Consider the following 17,179-nt stretch of genomic DNA (forward strand, 5'->3'; position numbering starts at 1 on the left):
TACAAAAAACCACTCAAAAAAAAAAAATAAAGAGAGACAGAGAGAGAACATTGGGCCAACCAGGTCGTGTGGTGGTTAAGATGGCTGGATTCTAAATGACTGAGTGCATGTTTCGAGTCTCAGATCTAGTGACTTGGAAAACAATGTGTCCATAATCCCAAGAGGAGAATGGAGAAAGGATTGTGGTGTGGCCATCTCTCTCTTTTTCTCTATCCAGTGAGTGCACTTACCCAATAGTTAAAAGTGAGAGAGAATATCAAGAGCACAGCACAAAAGAGAATTCTTTTTTATAAATTTCACTCCAAACTAAATTAAACCTAATAAATTAAAAGTGTGTTGGGGTCAGTAGATGGCATAGTAGTTACATCACTGGACTCCCACATGGCCAACTGCAGTTTGAGTCCTGGACCTGGTACCTTGAAACTCACACTGGGCATGTGTGCATGCATGCCTGAGATCCTTAGAGAAGAATAGAAGAGAAGGGACTGTGGCATGGCCATTCCCTCTGGGGGATGATTTCTCACTTTCCCTCTCACTGTCTCTCTTTCTCTCTCTCTGGCAATCACAGGCAGAAAACTTCTAAAATAGAGAAAGAGTGAATGAAAGAAAGAAAAAGAAAGAAAGAAAAGAAAGAAAGAAAGAAAGAAAGAAAGAAAGAAAGAAAGAAAGAAAGAAAGAAAGAAAGAAAAAAAAGAAGTGTGTCAGCAAGGTATGCCCATACTCTAAAGCTGGGCTTCCTGTCATGTACACGTAAATCACATAAGGATGATGTTGATGTTATCTGTCACTAGGTCTGAGGTGGGGACTTAGATCATGTATCTCTAACAAGTTTCTAGGTAAACCAAATACAACTGTTCTTTTGACTTTGGTAGTGCTAAAGAGAATTTGTATGAGCAAATGATTACAAGTAAGTTTTTTCTCTTTGCATACTTTATGGTAGAATAACCCAATCTATTCATGGAGCAAAACAGGGCTTCATAGATAACTTCAAAATTAAGATCCCAAGGTACCTGTATAGATGGAGAAGAAAACGGTCCATGTTTGTGTTTTAGGGGGTATATACAAAGTGCCCCAAGAAAGGAGAAGAAAACATGCCAATCTTAGATAATGGCTTATCAGCAGAACTTGAGTTATTTGATTTAAAACAGTTTTCCCAAAATTGCCTAGAAATAATAGTTCTCCTGAGATGGTAATTTAGGTGATTGAATCTAAATCTCCAAGGATGAAGCCTAGAGATCTAACAGTCCAGTATTTCTTTACCAACAGGCAAGTTTGGGATATAAAAGATTGTTTCTTCAAGTGTTTTATTCTAACTGTAAATACTAGCAGGAAAAATCATTTAGTAAATTGGCATTAGTCATATTTATCCAATTCTGTTTCTTGTGACAACCAAGATTAGAGCTGATGGGAAATAACTTTGGGTGGATGTTAATGGGAGTTTTTGAGTTCTGTTTTTAAGTACTGTCAAAGAGAAAGTTAAATTAGTTAAGGTGTAGCAGGAAGGATTCTCAAGAAATCAGATTATGAGAAATGAAAAAAGAAGTGGAAATAACAGCTCTCATTTACTTAGAGCTTACATTGTGCCTGATAGCATTGTGAGTGTCACATTAATAACTTTGATCCTCACAACCACAACATTGCAAGAAGGCAAGTTTTATTTTTAGCTCCATTGTACAGCTAAGGAAATGGAAGAAAACAATTGGAGATTTGCAGGGTCAACATCTAAACCCAGGCAAATTGGCTGCAAAGTACACAATTGTAAACATCACATTAAATTCTCTTCAAAACAAATTCTGCTGACTACAAATCTGATCAAGGCTGGTGTGCTTAAATAGGATAGTATCTGAAAGGGGAAGTGACTGTGAGATAGTAACAATACTATGAGATTGACCATTTCAGGTCAAAAATTTATCCATTTCATATAACTTAGTCTGCATGAACTGGTGTTGTCAATATTTTATTATTTCTTAACTATTCATATAAGCAAGTTGCCCTGCTCATGTTCCTCCTCAAAAATGCATACCTTGCAAAAATGCATACCTAATATTCAAGTGTCTAATGAGCACCCGCAGAAAGCTGAATCGCTCTTTCCTAATAAAATATGGCATAGAGGCCAGCAGATGGCATAGTAGTTATGTTACTGAATTCCCACATGGCTGACCATGGTTCAAGTTCCAGATTCAGTGGCTTGAAAAATGTCCAGCACACGTGCATGCATGTCCAAGATCCTGGGAGAGAAATAGAGGAAAAGGGACCGTGGTGTGGCCATCTTACTTGAGGGATTATTTTTCAATTTCCCTCTAACCATCTCTGTCTGTCTCTCTCTGGTGAGTGCACACACCCTCAGGCAAACACCTCTTAGAAAAAGAGGATGTGGACCCTGAAATGTGTAGTTAGTCATGATCAAAAAGACTGATAGAGGACTTGGAGTGTAGAGTCCATTTATGAAAGACAATTCTATTTTAATTTAATAAATATTACATGAGCAATTTACTGTAGTTACAATAATATCCTAAGGTATATAAAACCCATCTCAACCTATAAAATCCGCCTGACACTGTACGTACGGATATAGAATGCATAGGGATTAGCAATAGGATCAAATTTCTGTTTACGGTTTCTGTGATTGAGAAGAGTCTGAGCCTTTAGCTCATTGCCGTTCTTCTCTCCCCAATAGCTCTACTATTCTTCTAGAAGTTGAGAGCACAATAAAAGATAATCCTTTTCTCCCTAAAGGCTTTCGCTAGTTTAAAAAAGAAAAGAAAAGAAAAGGAGAAAAACTGAAACTTCAAGTAAACTAATCAGCGTGGCGGGCACACCATCTTGGAGTTTGTAGCCTGCTGGCCCACAGGCCAACTACAACCTACAAATCGATTTTATGTGGTCTGTGAAATTTTTTTATTTTAAAAAACAAAATTAAATTAAATCCCAGTATTTATAATGTAAGAGATGTTTTTCTCTGGACAGCTGGATGTCTGGTTCCAGTGGAATGACAGGACTAGATATGCTCACATCTTCTTATGGCAATGATTGGCAAACGCTGATTAGCAGGGACCTCTGAAGCCTGTTTATCTTCTCCACACTCACTACCATCTACAACTGTCTCCCAGACCAGCAGCATTTTTGAGTCATGGTAATTTTAACCCTCTGCTTTACTTCTGGTTCCCTGATGTCTTCAACCTCCTGGAAAAGTCTCAAGCAATTCTATGTTACCCTCCTAACAACATTTTCAGGGACTCTTCACAGGAAAATAAAGAATGTAGAAATCCAGGCTTTGGAGGCAGAGGGAACAGAGTTCGAAGATGGGCCTAATGGTGCTAGTCCGTGGCCTGTTAGTTAAGATAACTGAATCCCACATGGCCATCTGCATGTTAAATCCCAGACCAGGCAGCTTGTAAAACAGGTTAGGCATATGTGTGTGGGCTCCTCAAATCCCAAAAGGATGGAGAAATAAAAAGATTGGGGCGTGGCCATTCCTCATGGGGGTTTCTTTCTCATTTTCTTTCTTTTGTTCTCTTTGTCTCTGTCTCTTTCTGGTAAGTTCACATGTCCTATAGCAAAATTTTTTTAAAAAAAGAAAAGAAAAGAAAGGTCTTGGTCTAGATAGAACTTGGGTGAGTCCATGATCTATCCCTGGGAGCAACTTTGGAACTTTCACCACTCTGTCACCCACTGCTCTGGCAGCCTGGGCTAGCCTTGCTCACCAGGAGACTTGAGCCTGGCCTGGACAGGTCTCCTTGGGTGAGTCTATGCTCAGGAACTGGGGACAACTTTGGGACTTCCAGTACGCCAACTCGCTCACTGCGCTTCATTCACACAGTGTGTGACTTGATCCTCTTCACTAAGTTATATCTCCTTAGCTTGCTATCACCCCATCAAGAACTGAACATTTGGTAGATGAGCCAAGTACCTGAAGTTACCCATAACTGCTATGACCTAGGAGATACAATCCTACATAGGACTATACCTGGGAACTAAGGGTGAAATTTCCTCCACCGATACTATAGAATCTACTCCAATAAAGAGAAAAAAAAATGAATACTATATCAGATGTCTAGAAACCAATACAGATCTCAAAGAAACATGAGACAACAAGGGGTAACTCTCTACCAGGTGAGCATAGTAACCCTTCACCAATTGTGGATAGCACAGAGAAATACACAGAAATGTCAGAAAAAGAATTCCAAATATTCATAGTGACAAAACTCAATGAAATATAAGAGAAAACAGACAATCAGTTCCAGGAAATGAGAAAATCATTTCAGGATATGAAAGAGGAATTTCATAAAGAAATGGAAACCCTAAAAAATAATCAAACAGATCTTCTATAAATAAAGAATGCAATACAAAAATACAATAAATATTAAAATCTCTCTAGAAAGCATTCATAGCAGATTGGGCAGAAGACAGAACTTCTGACCTAGAAGACAAAGTCTCCAACATAGACCAAATTGCCAAAAAGAACAAAACAAAACAAAAAAAAACCAAAAAAGAAAAAATGAGGACAACATACAGGAAATTCTAGATACAATGAAATACCAAAATATCCATATAGGGGGTATTTGAGAAGGTTCAGAATCTGCTAAAGGCATGGAAAATCTCTTTCATGAAATACTATCTGAAAATTTTCCAAATATAGAGAAACATAGAGAAATTTAGACCCAAGAAATAAAAAGGACTCCAAATAGAATCAGCACCTCCCCCTGGCACATCATAGTCAGATTGGTAAAGATTAAAGACAAAGATAATATTCTAAAAATGGCAAGGGAAAAATGTCAACTTACTTATAAATGTTATCCCATTACTCTAACATCGGACTTCTTAACTGAAACACTACAGGCAAGGAGAGAATAGGAAGATGTATTTAAAACATTCAAAGAAAAACAATTTCACCCAAGAATACTATATCCAGCAAGATTATTCTTCAAATGGGAAGATCAAATAAATATATTCTCAAGTAAACAAACACTGAAAAAACTCACTAATACTACTACAGGAAGTATTGAGGGAAGTGATGTATCAGGATAACTAAAGAGAGACAAACAGAAATAGGAGAACAAAAACAACTGAGAAAATGGATAACAAAATGACAGGGATAAGTCCACAAATATCAATAGTAACGTAGAATGTTAATGAGTCAAATTCTCCCATTAAAAGACATAGACTAGCAGGATAGATACAAAAACAGAAGCCATGTGCATGCTGCTTACAAAAAACACACCTCACTGATAAGGACAGACATTGACTGAAAGTGAAGGGCTGGAAAAAGATATTCCATGCAAATGGAAAACCAAAAAAAGGCTTAAGTAGTGATACTGATATCAGACAAAATAGGATTTTAGATAAAAGATGTAAGAAAAAAACAAAGGACATTATATAGTGCTAAAAGGTCTTGTTCCCCAAGAAGATATAACACTTATAAATATCTATGCACCCAACACTGGAGCACCTAAATACATCAAAGAAAGACTGCTAGATCTCAAGGGAGAGATAGACTGTAACACAATAATTGTAGAGGATCTCAATACTCCACTGACTCCTCTGGACAGATCATCTAAACAAAAAATAAACAAAGAGATACTTACCTGGCAGGGGAGATACCATGATCATGAAGGTGGTTTTCCCAGGGCGAGGCTTATCCATTGCACTCCGGATGTGCTGACCCCTGCATGTGGGAAACTCAACTGCATAACTCATGGTAGTGGGGGACTACGTTCACGCTCTCCCCTGTTTAAAAAAAAAAAAAAAGAAAAGAAAGAAAGAAAAAGAAAAAAAATAAACAAAGAGATACAAAATCTAAATGATACCATACATGAAATAAACTTGACAGATATGTACAGAGTTTTTCACCCAATTACCCCAAAATATACATTTTTCTCATCCCCAAATGGAACATATTCAAAAGTTGGCCACATGATAGGGCACAAAACAAGCCTTTACAAATTCAAAGGTATGGAAACTATATCTAGCATCTTTTCCAGCCAGGATGGAATCAAAGTTGAAATCAACTACAGAAAGAGCCTTTGAAAATTTACAAACAAAACAATCTACTTCTGAATGACTTCATAACTATAGAAGAAAGTAAGACTGAAATCAAAGGTTCATAGAAACCAATGATAATGAACAAACAAGTGTTTATAATCCACGGAACACAGCAAAAGTAGTTATAAGAGAGAAGTTCATAACAATAAAGGCCCACAAGAAAAAAGCAGAAAGGTAGCAAATCAACAACCCAATGACACTACTCAGGGAACGGGAAAAACAACAAGAACAAAATTACAGCAGAAAAGAAATATTAAAGATTCAAGCATGAATAAATGAAACAGAGAATAAAAGAACTATACAGAAAATAAATGAAACCAAAAGCTGGTTCTTTGAGAAGATAAACAGAATCGACATGCTGTTAGCTAGGTTAATCAAGAACAAAGAATGGAACCAAATAAAATCAGCAAGGAAACAGGCATTATTACAACAATATAACAGAAATACAAAATGTCATCAGAGAATACTATGGGTGACTATATGCCAACAAACAAGAAAACCGAGATGAGATGGACGACTTTCTAGATACATATAATTTACCAAGATTGAACCAGGAATAAATAAATAGTCTGAATGTACCCATAATAAGCAATGAGATTGAATCAGAAATAAGTAGTCTCCCAACAGGGAAGAGCACAGGTCCCGATGATTTTACTTCTGAATTCTGTAATACAATTAAAGAACTAACCCCAATTCTTCTTAAACTATTTCTAAAAACTCAAAAGGAAGGAACCCTCCCAAATTATTCTATGAAGCCGCCATCATCTCCATTCCAAAACCAGACAAGGATCTGACAAAGAAAGAAAACTTCAGGCCCTTATCCCTGATAAATGCAGATGCAAAAATTCTCAACAAGATACTAGTAAATCGTATCCAACAACATCTTAAAAAGATTATATACCATGACAAGTATGCTTTATTCCAGAGATGTAAGGATGGTTCAACATATGGAAAACAATTAATGTAATACATCATATTAACAAAAGGAAAGGAAAGATTAAAAGCATATTATCATATCAATCAATTCAGAAAAAGCATTTCATATAATACCACACCCCTTCATGACTAAGACTCAGCAAAATCAGCATAGAAGGGTCATTTTTTCAACACAATGAAAGTCATCTATGAAAAACTCATGGTGAACATCATACTGAACGATGGGAAATGGGAACAAGACAAGGCTGCCCACTTTCTCTATTCCTTTTTAACGCAGTACTGGAAGCTCTAGCCAATGCAATTAGACAAAGGAGTCAAATAAAAGGCACCCAAGTAGAAAAAGAAGTATAATTATTTCTATTTGCAGATAATATGATGCTATACATAGAAAATCCAATGGAATCCACACACACACACAAAAAAGAACTCCAGGAAGTGATAAATGAATATCGTAAAGTGGCAGGATACAAAATCAACATACAGGGACCAGCAGTTAGGGTAATGGCTATGTCGCTGAACTCCCACGTAGTCGACAGCCGTTCGTGTCCAGGACCCGGTGACTTAAACTCACACTGGGCGCATGTGCATGCGTGCCCAAGATCCCGAGAGGAGAATGGAGGAGAACGGATTGCGGGGCCATCCCCCCTGGGGAGTGATTTCTTGCTTTCTGTCTCTCTGTCTCTCTCTGTCTGTCTGGCAAGCGCACATGCCCTATAGCAAAAACCTCTCCAAAAAAAAATCAACATACAAAAATCTAATAAAAATAATAAAAATAATAAATAGTATATTTTTGTTTTAAGATATAATCAACAGATCATTAGCTAGAACAACAGAGAAAAATAAAAAAACTTGAATTAATGGAGATGGGCTTCTGAATGATGATACAGTGGTAAAATATGAAGTTCTGCAATCCTGATCACATGAGAAGGTTCTAGGTTAATGTCCAGAGACCTCCTTGTGTACACCAGGAACACACTTGACCTTGATTTAGGGCTATCCAAAGATGCGGATGGATTCTCTCTCTTGCTTTCTCTTTGTCTTTCTCTCTCTGGCTCTCTCACCATGGAAAAAATAAATAAGATTTTTTTATCTTTTGTTTTTGAGAGGTTTTTGCTATAGGGCACGTGCACTCACCAGACAGACAGAGAGAGACAGAGAGATAGAAAGCAAGAAATCACCCCCCAGGGGGGATGGCCACGCCATAATCCCTTCTCCTCCATTCTCCTCTCGGGATCTTGGGCAAGCACGCACACGCACCCGGCGTGAGTTTAAGCCACCAGGTCTGAGATGCAAACTGTGGTCGACTACATGGGAGTCCAGCGACATAGCCATTATGCTAACTGCTGGTCCCAGATTTTTTCCTAAGTCAACAAGGAAAAGCCAGGACTTTAATGTTGAATTCTACAAAAAAAAACTTTTAAGAACTAATGACAATTTTTCTCAAACTATTCCAAAAAATTTAAGGAAAGGAAATTTTTTCAAACTCATTCTATGAGGCAAAAATTACCCTGATACTTGGGGCCAGCAGGTGGTGTGCTGGTTAAGGATGCTGGACTTCCACATGGCCGACCGCAGTTCAAGTCCCAAACCTGGCAGCTTCCTCTCTCTCTCCCTCTCTCTCTCTTTCTCTGTCTTTCTCTGGTCTCTCTCTCTCTCTCCCTCTCTCTCTTTCTGTGTGTGTGTGTCTCCCTGGTCAAATTAAAATAAATAAATAAAGTTAAATAAAATAATTCTTTTAAAAAAATTACCCTGATACCAATATCAGACAAGGACACAGGAAAAATTACATCAGTGTTCATATATCCATGATGAACATGGATGCAAAAATCCACAGTATAATACTAACAAGCCATTTACAGTAGCACATCAAAGAAATTATATCATGACCAAATGGTATTATCCCAGGGATTCCAGAATGGCACAACATACATGATCAATAAATGTGATAGATCACATCAAGAGAATAAAGGACAAAATCCATATGATTATCCCAATAGATAGAAAAAAATGATAAAACCCAACATCTCTTTATGGTAAGAAACAGACTTTAAGACAATAAAGACATATATGACAAACCCACAGCTAAAATCATACTACTGAATATAAAAAGTGGAACATGTTTCATCTAAGGAGCAGAACAAGACAAGGATTCACATTATTGCCATTTCTATTCAACATAGCATTGTAAAACCTAGCCCTAGCAATTAGGTAAGAAATAAGAATAAGCAGCATACAATCTGGGATAGAGGAAGTCAAATTGTCCTTATTTGTAGGTGACATGACCTTGTGTGTGTGTATATGTGTGTGTGTGAATACATGCATATTGACCCTATATAAAGACTCCACAGGAGTCTTTACTTAAACAAATAAATGAATCAGTAAACTTACAGGACACAAAATCAACATATGAAAATCAGTATCATTTATATACACCAACCATGAACTAGCTGAAAAGAAATCAAAGAAATGAGTCCTCTTACAATGGCTACAAAAAATAAAATGAAATACTATAATAAATTTAACAAAGGAAGTGAAAAATCTCTACAATTAAAACTATAAAACATTAATGATAGAAATTGAAGGAGATACAAAAAAACAGAAAGACATTCATAATCATGGTTTGGAAAAATCAATACTGTTAAAATGTCCATTATCAATGAAAATAATCTACAGATTCACTGCAATATCTATCAAAATATCAATGGCATTCATCACAGAAGCAGAAAAAATAATAAAATTTGTAGGAAGTTACAAAAGACACAAAATAACCGAAGTGGTCATGAGCAAAAAGAATGATGCTGGAGGCATCATATTATGGACTTTCAAAATATGCTACAAAGTATAGTAATAGGGAACCAGCAGTTAGCATAATGGCTATGTCGCTGGACTCTCAAGTAGTCGACCGTGGTTCGCGTCCTGGACCCGGTGGCTTAAAACTCACGCTGGGTGCGTGTGCGTGCGTGCCCAACATCCTGAGAGGAGAATGGAGGAGAAGGGATTGTGGCATGACCATCCCCCCTGGGGGGTGATTTCTCGCTTTCTCTCTCTATGTCTCTCTCTGTCTGTCTGGCGAGCGCACGCACCCTATAGTGAAAACCTCTCCAAAAAAAGAAAAAAAAAAAAAGAAACAAAGTATGGTAATAAAAACAAGATGGCACATGCATAAAAACAGATACACAAACCAACAGAACTAAATAGAGAACCCAGAAAGAAACTCATATACATACAGCAAACCGATTTTTGAAAAGGTATCAAGAATATTCACTGGGAAAAGGACAATCTCTTCAACAAATTGTACTGGGAAAACTGAATATCCATAAATTAAACAAGGCCTGTATTTTTACCATATACAAAAATCAATTCAGAATGGATCAAACGCTTAAATGTAATACCCAAAACTATAAAAATAAGAAGAAAACATAGATGAAATGCTTCAGGACTTTGGTCTGGAAAAATATTTTGGGGGTAAGATCTCAAAAGCATAGCAATGAAAACAAAAATAAGCAAATAGGAGTATATTAAACTACAAAACTTCTTGATAGCAAAAAAAAAAAAAGCAACTGAGTGAAGTGAAAAGATAACCTACAAAACTGGAGAAAACAAATCATTCATCCAATAAGTATTTAATACTCAAAATATACAAAGATGTCAAACAAAAATAAAGAACAATTTGATTAAAAAATGAGTGAGTGATCTGAATAGACATGTCTCAAAAGAAGACATTCAGATGGCCAAAAAGTATGTGAAGAATGCACAACATCACTAATCATCAGAGAAAAGCAAAGCAAAACCACAATGAGATTATCATCTCACCCCAATTAGAATAGCTATTCTCAAAAAGACAACAACTGGCTTCATCACGATGATACAAGCAGGAGGACACTATTACACATGGGAGGCCCAGATTTCCATTCTTGCCCAACATGATCAGACCAAATGCAGTGGTATGTACCTGTGGTTCTAGTTAATTGAGAGGCTGGAAGAGAGGACTGCGAAGTGGCAAGACCCTGCCCAAAACAACATTCTCTTTCTATTCAATATGATAAGCATACTAAAAGCTGCCTTACTGTACAATTTACAATGGTAAAAATACCACATTTAATGATATGTGAATTTTGCTTCAGTAAAAAAGATATTCAAAAAGAGAGAAATGTATGAATTATTAAAGGAAAGAAAGCAACCTATATTTGCCACCAAAGACCATAATAATTATCCTAATGAAATATTCCCTTCTTAGAAAAGCCCTCAGTGGAGGAGAGGCAAGAGGCAGGCCTTCAGAAGAAGACACTTTCATGGTTTCTGAGAACTAGTGATATCAGGGAAAAAAGAGAAATGAAGATTTTCTACTGATATTTCAGCCTCCAGCCCACAAACTCGAATGGCATCAAAACAGAATGGCAAAGAGAGTCCAGATCACCTCTTTCTGAACACTCCTGAATGCTCAGATTGAACTTCAAGTTTAGAAAGAAACACACCACCCATCAGATGACGAGAAATCACCACAGGGCATAAGAAATATGGGAAAGCAAGAAAATACCTCTCCTTCAAGGGAAAAGAATAGCTCATCTTCATCCACAGACAAGTCAATGGAAATCATGGAAATGTCTAATAAAGAATTATGAATATTCATAATGGCAAAGCTAACAGAGATGGAAGAGAAGAGATACAATGAACTGCAGAAGAGAAAGGAGAAAGAAGATGACAAGTTCCAGGAAGTGAGGAAATTCTTGCAAAATCTAAAAGAAGAATTACACACTTTAAAAAAGAACCAAATGTACCTGTTAGAGATGAAGGCTATAATACAGGAAGTCAAAATCTCCCTTGCAAGTATTAAAAGCAGACTAGACCATACAGAAAATAGAATCTCAGATATATAAGAGAAAATTGCTAGCCTACAAAAATCCACAATGAAGTATGAGAAAATGTCCAAAAAAATGAGAATAATATATGAGAAATACTAGATACCATCAAACATCAAAACATCCAGATAACTGGTATCCCAGAAGGGGAAGCAACTCATAAAGGCATTGATAATCTATCCCATGAAATCTTGGAAGAAAACTTTCCAAACCTAGAGAGGCATTCAAAGGTCCAATCCCAAGAAATACAAAGGACCCCAAATAGAATTAGCCCAAGAAGATCTTCTCCAAGACACATTATACCCAGATTGACCAAAACCACAGACAAAGACAAGATACTAAGACTGGCAAGAGAGAAACAGCAAGTTACCTACAAAGGATATCCCATCAGGCAAACAGCAGACCTCTCATTGGAAACAATGTGAGCAAAGAAAGAATGGAAAAATATATTTAAAATGTTAAGGGAAAAGCAATTTCAACCAAGAATACTGTACCCCACAAGATTATCCTTCATATGGGAAGAAAAGACAAGAACATTCTCAGATAAACAAAACTTGAAAGAATTTACCAGCACCAGACCAGATCTCCAAGTAATTCTCAAGGGAGTGCCATATCAGGAAAATTAAATACAGACACAAAGAAATAAGAGTTCAAAAACTAAGAAAATGGTCAACTTAATCATAGGGACAAGTCTGGAGTTGAATATTACATCCCAGAATTCAATCAGGAAGATCGAACCACAACAGAAGATCAATGAAGTACATGAGACTGAACTGGTGAAATAGTATTTTATGACTTTTGACTAAAATATTGCTGATTTTCTTCTAGGCTTTGCTGTCTGGTTTTAAAGATTTTTGTCCTGTCTTGAGCTGTCGATAGGTTCATGTACCTATTATTTGAACAGAATCCTAACCTGTTTCCTGACGAAATAAGGGTTTAAAATATATATATATATATATGAAACTAGAAATGAAAAATTGTTGATGATAACATGTATGATTAAGCCACTATGTAGTATATTCTGGCTGGGAAGTCACATTTTGTATACTGTGATTATGCTTAGGGAATGAATGTAAATTAATTCATTTAAAAAATGTTTCAGGAAAAGAAAAAGCTCACAAAAATGCATGTAATGGGAAAACTATGTATGAGTTTCAAAAAGGTTTTGTACAAAAATAAATTCATACTTTAATTGTGAAAATAAATAAATAAAAGGAAAAGAAAAAAAAGCCCTCAGTGATCAAGCAACCTGAAATAGGCCTATTTGAATATATGCTTCTTCAATAAAAACCTGCCAGTTCTTTCATCATGTTTATTTACCTTTATAACATGTATGTATACCTGACATTACTGTATATATTTATTTTTCACTTGTTTACTTTCTGTTTCCCACTATAATATACCCAAGAAGGCAGGTAGTCTAATTTGTTGACCGTTCCATTTCTAGTGGTTACCACAGCCCTTTATACATAATAGTAATGGCCACATGTAAGTACTTGTTTTTGAAACTGCAAGTAAGGTTTAATCAATAAGAAGTTTTTTTTTTGGTTATTGAAAATCTACAAGTCTATAAATTTGGTTATATAGTGCAAGTTTATAAATAACTAGCTGTTCTTAGAAATTATACCCCCTGGTCTAGCCATAGTAGTGTGTGACAGATGCTGTGATCCACAGGCTGGGGCCACATAGGGACCTTGGTCTTAAGGCCAAGTACAACAGCAGTCACCTGTAATCCCATCATCTCAGGAGTGAATGGGATTGAGAATTTGAGACTGACTTGAGCAGCATAGCAAGACCTTATTAAAAAAAAAAAGGGTTGGAGCAGGAGGGCAGCACCTCTGGTCCTAGATTGAAGACTGAGGAGTAAGGATCACAACAAAGTGAGATCTTGTCTTAATGGGGCCAACAGGTGATTACGGTGACTATGGAGCTGGTCTTTCACATGGTTGACCATGGTTCGAGCACTGAACCTGGAAGACTGAAAATCACACTGGGCACATGTCTATGTGTGTCCAAAATCCCAAGAGGAGAATGGAAAAGGAAATGCAGTATGGCCATCCTCTTGGGTGTGGCCATCTTCCATGGGGGATGATTTCTCACTTTCTTCCTCTCTGCCCCTCTCTGTCTCTCTCTGGTGAGCTGACACACCCTATAGTAAAAACTTGAATAAATAAATAAGATAAAAATTAAAAAGAAGAAAAAATAGCATCCCTTAATTATTGGGTTGTCAGGAAAGTCATGATGCATTTTTGCATAGGAAAACAGAAAAATACATCATGACTTTCATGACAATAGTTAGAGTCTATTTGATATTAATATTTATCAGTTTCCTCACAAAGCACCTGAACAGAATCAAAATAGTCAACATCTCTCTGTGGTAACATCTTGCTGAACTGGTAGAAGATTTACTGTGGTTCTGTTACTTGATTCGAAGCCATCGTAGATTCCAAAGGAATATATAAATTAAAACTTACATAAAGATACTTTGAAAATTTTGTAGAAAATTGATTTAAAGTATGAATTTATTTTGTTGCAATAAGTTTTTAAATCTATGCATACTTTTTTCATAATATACATTTCATGAACTCTTGGAAGACTCCTCATATATAGTAAATTTTAACAAAAGCAAAATACTGTACACTAACCCTTTTTAGATGCTTTTTAAAGCATAATCAGATAACAAAAGTTCTGAAAAGGTTTATAATAGAGAATAATATTTAACTTTACTTAATCAGCATTTTTCAAACTTAATTTATCACTAAGCTCTAGTCATTTAAATATATAAATATATGTATAGATTTATATATGTGTGTGCATATATACATACACACATACATACATATATAATTCATAACAAGGTTCTAGAGAGCACTATTTGAGAAATTTACCCTGTAAAACCATCTAGAAGGACATTCACCAAATTGTAGGAGTGGTTATGCCTGGATCCTAGAACTTAGGTAACTTTTTAATGTTTTAACTGTTTTCTCTCATGTCTGGATTTTTTTACCAAAAAGTATGTACTACTTTATAGTTTTAATAAATCTTTTTCATTTTGAAAATAAAAAGAAAAGCTCTTAATTAAACCAAACTTAAGGGTCTTCAAAATAAATCATAGTTGAACTGATTCATCATAAGACTGTAACAACATTTGTTTTATAAACAAAGGTGTTTTCAGTGTCATCTAGAATTATTTATCCAGTTGCTTGGGTGGATTTGGGCAGCTTCTGTCTTATGCACTTTTCAAACACTAGAGAGGATCCATTTATGTGCTAATACTCAACTAGAAGTTTCCCATGAAAGAGGAACTGCTCTAGATAAGGGAATAAAAAAGGTGTGGAGATGAGAAAGTAATGGATTGGCAGACATGTGGGCAGGTTAGGATTATAATAGACCAGTGTCTCCACCCCTAGTAAATGTTTGACATATGTCCATTTTCCCTAAGGACTGTGTTTGTAAAAACTTTTTATAGTACTGGTTTTGTCTTAAGGAGAAAAGTAGAAAAATTATTCAAGAAAAATGTTTGATTTACTCCTTAAAATGAATATATTTCACTATTTTATTTACATGAACTTCTTTCCATGTACTTGCTAAAAGGAATTTTAAAAAATTTTCTAAAACAAGCTTCAACTCGGAAAAAATGCAGCTGAGCCTGAATAACCTGCGTTCTTAGGGAAAACATCTCTTCATCACATCTGTGCGCAAAACCAAAGGCACAAGTTTTGCAAGAGATTTTCTCATATGGTGGCACTTACGGGCATTGCCTTCTTGGGCATGCAAGAACTTGGAAGGAACAACGCTGATTCCAGCAAAATGGTTTTATTAAAAGTTTAGGCAAACTCCAAGTGGTATTCATATCAAAGGAGAGACTGCCAAAGGCCTGAGGGCCATGAAAAACTTAGTGTAGGGTGGCACCACAGTCCCGTGACTCAAGCTTAGTCAAAGTGTTATGTTGCAGTTTTTCAAGGTTACTTGAAAAAAATCTACACATCTGGGTAGAGGAAGACAATTCTAGACACAGAATATATTAGATCTAAAACTGAAAATAAAAATAAACTTGCTCTTAAGGAAATTCCAGTAAATTAGGACTCCATGACCCCAATACAGGGCAGGAATTATGGTAAACCACCCCATTTTCTGGCACAATTAGAGTTGTCAGTGAGTACAATAACTATTATATTTTTTATCAAGGTGGCTAAATGTGCCACTCAACAAAAAAGATCAGTACAGAGTGTGAATATTTTAATATCCAACAATACTTCCAATAAAAAGAAATGAAGTTCAGACAGAATTCATGTTCACATTACACTGTCTGTGACAACTTGTATGTTCTTAAAGCCACTAACATCTGTCTAATTTTTTTTTTCCAAGGAAATGAAAAGGTAATCTGGAATAGTAAGAAGCTCAAGGTTGATGCTCTCGTTTCCTGAATTTGGATATAGTCCTACTGGCTACCTGCAGATACATAAATTCCTAGAGGTTAACCATGGTATTTATTTATGTGCATCTCAAAGAAGGAGATTTAATACTTCATAAAACTAAATTATGACAACCCTCATGGACAAGCCCTTCTTTTTCTCTCGCCTGGTCACTGCTTCTTCATTTGATTTCACTGCACACAGGACAGCTACCACGATGCAGAGTCCACAGGAGCAGTGTCTGTCCTGTCCCAGGCATCTGTGTATGTGGTTCAGTCCTGGCTCTTCCATACCAGCCTTATGACTTAACGCAAACACTTAATCTGTGTTCTAATTCATCACTTGGAAAATCAATGAGTCAGATAGATAGTTCTTCAAAGTCCTTACTTTAAATAATTTACACAGTAGTCAGCCTAACACCAAATAGAGGCACTACTAGACAGACAATTCTTGAACTAAATATACTTTTGGCAAGACAGTGGTTTAATATTCTTTTTACACATTCTTGAATGTATCCTCCTTAAACCACTGATTATGTGGGCTAGGTTTTCTACCCAGGGCATTTCTCTTCAGGTGAGAGAAGATATAAAGTGCTAATGAAAACCTATCAATCTGCTCAGTTTCCCTAACTGTATCAGTGACATCATTAAAAACCTCTTGTTTCCATAAGATAATTAATTCTCATCCAAATTTCTTTTTTTAAAGAATTATTTATTTACTTTGATTTGTTAACATTATTTTTTTAATTTGACCAGAGAGAGAGAGAAAGAGAAAATGAGAAAGCAAGCTGCCAGGTCCTAGACTCAAACGGTGGCCAGCCATGTCAAAGTCCCGCACCTCAGCCACCATCCTACCTGCCAGCCCTACTCATCCAAATTTCTAACTTGTTAGTTGTTAATCAATGAATTTTCTAGAAACTTTGGATAG

General features: G+C 36.2%; 1 pseudogene; it reads left to right on the forward strand.

Moving 5' to 3' along the window:
* Positions 1-5,577: 5,577 nt before the first annotated feature.
* Positions 5,578-5,730, forward strand: LOC114006120 (uncharacterized; annotated as a pseudogene).
* The last annotated feature ends 11,449 nt before the right edge of the window (positions 5,731-17,179 follow it).

This window comes from Tupaia chinensis, unplaced genomic scaffold (genome assembly GCF_000334495.1).
Source record: "Tupaia chinensis unplaced genomic scaffold, TupChi_1.0 Scaffold145685_1, whole genome shotgun sequence".
NCBI classification, from domain to species: Eukaryota; Metazoa; Chordata; class Mammalia; order Scandentia; family Tupaiidae; genus Tupaia; species Tupaia belangeri.